This window comes from Lepidothrix coronata, unplaced genomic scaffold (assembly GCF_001604755.1).
Source record: "Lepidothrix coronata isolate B3197 unplaced genomic scaffold, Lepidothrix_coronata-1.0 Scaffold38, whole genome shotgun sequence".
Taxonomy (NCBI): domain Eukaryota; kingdom Metazoa; phylum Chordata; class Aves; order Passeriformes; family Pipridae; genus Lepidothrix; species Lepidothrix coronata.
The window spans coordinates 4,679,041-4,682,219 of NW_016690218.1; the positions used below are offsets into that span (position 1 = coordinate 4,679,041).

General features: G+C 36.0%; 1 long non-coding RNA gene across 2 annotated transcripts; it reads right to left on the bottom strand.

Annotated features, from left to right (window-relative positions):
• Positions 1–233: 233 nt before the first annotated feature.
• Positions 234–2,179, bottom strand: LOC108496268. 2 transcript variants are annotated; one of them, XR_001874407.1, is made up of 3 exons: positions 2,155–2,179; positions 1,539–1,636; positions 234–327 (listed from the first exon to the last, which is right to left on the bottom strand). It is a non-coding gene; the product is annotated as an uncharacterized LOC108496268 (long non-coding RNA). The 2 variants fall into 2 exon arrangements; XR_001874408.1 differs by lacking the exon at positions 2,155–2,179 and adding an exon at positions 1,914–2,103.
• Between the last annotated feature and the right edge of the window lie 1,000 nt (positions 2,180–3,179).

The following is a 3,179-nucleotide window of genomic DNA, read 5'->3' on the forward strand; positions in this document are numbered from 1 at the left end:
GCTGGCAGCTGCCTGGTCACGGGGGGTTGCTGGGATAGCAGGAAAATACAGACAATGCCATGGTACTGAGAAATGGCAGAGAAACAGAGACAGGGCAGGACGATAGATGTATCTCTTGGCTCGCTAAAACGCAAAGTTGCTTTGGGCTCAACTCTCGGTTCACAGAAAGACTAAAACTCAATTACCAACCCAGTTAAAACACAATGAGAGGCCCTCTTTTCCACAGGTGGTACCTCTGATTGATCATTTTGCCCTTTCCTGTAATCAGATAATGGTTCCATTGTAGTGGATCTGTATGAAGCTTAATGTCTAAACACATTGGAATTGCTGAGATGAAAGAAAAACATAAATAAAATTTAAATTCATAATCTCTGCTTTGTAATTATTAGTATGAATCTTGATCAGGAAAACCAAAATTTGAAGTCTACAAAAATCAGAAAATTATCTTTACTGATAACCAGAACTGTTAATTGAAGAAAGGGATTGTTTGTTCTGTTTTTCCACAGAAAATACATTACATTTCAAGGAAAATAAAATTGAAAGCAAAAATATTTAAACCTGATATGAAAAAATTTTTCATATTTTAATGCTGAAATAGATTACTAAGCTATATAATCAATAGCTTTCTGGTAGTGAAGGAAAATGTGCAAGGATTAATTTCAATTTCAAAGCACTACAATGTTTTCTCACATCTTTATAGAAAGCAATTAAGTTTAACCAAAGTTCCATTTTCTCAGTAAAACCAATTTAATAGAAAATAGTCTACAGAAAGATCTTACTCTATCTAAAGTTTTAAAATTTTTCCAAGTATTTAGTATAATAAGAGATGATCACAGCTTAACTATCCTTTTCATATTCAAAATTATGGGGTAAACACAGGTTTTACAGGTCAGTCATTAAATTCCAGATTCCAGTCTCCACAGATTCTGCCAGTATTTGTTGTTGGTTTTTGTTTGTTTGAGTTTTTATTTTCAAATCAGATACATCCCCATGATATTCAAAGAGTATCTTCCACAATTCCTTTAGATGGATTTCTGGATTTCTGCTACGTAGTTGAGGAGATGATGCTGTATTTGTTTTTTTAATTTGTAAGAGTGCCTGGAACTTGGGACGGGTACTTAAGTGCTTTTTTTTAACATAAACAAAACAAACTGTTGTAATAGCGCCTATAATTGTTATGACCTGAAAGCTGTGCTCATGGCATCGTTCCTATATGCTTTTTATTGTAGTTGGCACAAGGAAAGTCTGACATTACTATCAGCAGATCTATTTTGAGGGATGAAAGACCCCACTTCAGCACATCACTTAAGCAAGCCCTTAGCTCTTTACACACACTCAAGTTTAATTGACTTGGAGGTTTAAACATTAGTGTCTCTAAATAGGCTGTAATGAATTGAGCCATGGCTTCCTCAGCCTGGAGACTACCAATCAACACAACCAAATGGGGAATTCTGGAGTCAAGGCTCCACCCAGTTTTTCCAGTGACTAACAAACTAGCCTTAGGCCTGTTAGGCTTGAGCACCCACACCTCATCCTACCTCCAGCAGCAATGGTCCTGCAGTGGGGCTGAAGACGGGTGTTGCATTGCTTGCATCACTTGGCAGGCGTAATTTTTGATCTTCAGAAAATGTGGGACCTAGATAATAGATTAAAGTAACTTGCTGATGGTTGTGGGAAGCCAGTCTTCCTCCTGCTCTTTTCAGTGCCAATTTTTTCATAACCTTAAGAGCAAATGCTCAGAAAATTCAGTGTAAAGTCAGGGGTTCGGTTTCGGCAGCCAACCAATTGCGTCTGCCTTCACAAGCACAGCATTGCTATTTCAGCTAATGACTTCATACTTTAGATCACCATGATATCAAAGATAGGGGTTTTAGCAGATTTGAATTCTGCTGAAATCTTTCAACTTATTCCACCTTTATACTGAACACCGGAGAAGCTCCAGTTAATCTTCTTTAAGGCCCTATTCGCTTAATGGAAACGCTTAGCTGCATAATTGCTTTGAGCCTATTGCTATTCCAAAAGGAAAATATAATAATCTAATGGTATTGTCTCTATAAGCGAATGAGAATTTCAGGAGTGGATGTTGGTGCCACCCATGTGATCTGGAGAGGTTAATGCAGTTAAAGTTATTTCACAGTCCATTAAGGAGCTTACGGTGACCCATCGACCTTTGAGCCAACAACACGGAATCCATTATCATCACAACGGAGGAGCCGGGGCTCCGTCAGCTCCGCAATGGGCCTGGGAAATCCCAAGTTAGTACTTAGTCTAAAAAAATGCACTTTTCTTTCTGCTTCTTGGGTATGGCTATTAATACACCCTCCCGTAATTTGTAACATTAACATTGCTGAAGGTACAGAAAAGGACATTGAAATGAAGACGTCAAAACTGCTGACTTGGTTCAGAGTATGATAATATTGGCTACATATTGAAATGGTAGATATATATAACAAGAGAGATCAAGATGAAGAAAGTCAAGGAACTCGGGGAAATTGATGATAAATTATTGAAGGCTCTGAAACTCATTTAAGCAAATAATAGCTTTACTTCACAGTTTCTGATACCACAGGACTGGTCTTTTCTTGTTTTCTTCTTTTTTTTTTTCTTTTCCTTTTGTTTTGTTTTGCTTGGATTTGATTTCATTTGTTGTTTAAGATTATTTACATGAAGTAGATATTTGGGGAAAAAAAGAAGATATTGGGAGTTTACCATATGCAGCATATGTACATTTTAGTTCTGCAGATATGGTTAATTCATATTCCTTTATCTACGCCATTTAGTATTTTTTACAATAACCATTTTATGTAAACTCTTGCAAAACTCTGCAGAAGTATTCACTAGTATATTTAATAATGTTAATATAAATACATATCCTACAATGTACAAATGAATTTTCAAAAGATAATGCCTGTCACAAAAAGCCCCATTGGTATAGGGTGCTGAGAAAGAATTTTAAAAGTCTGAAATTTAGCAATGAATTGTCGTAGATTTTACTCTCAAAGTTGGTGAAAATACAAAGTTCTAAGTTGTCTAAGAGAATTAATACAAATTATGAGTTGATATGTGCATGCAATTGCATTCCATTTCATAAAAGCTACACTGTTAAAATTCTAACATGGAAAAGACCTCACCCAGAGCTCAATAAACATTAAATAATTTGATAATGTAAGCATCAAGAT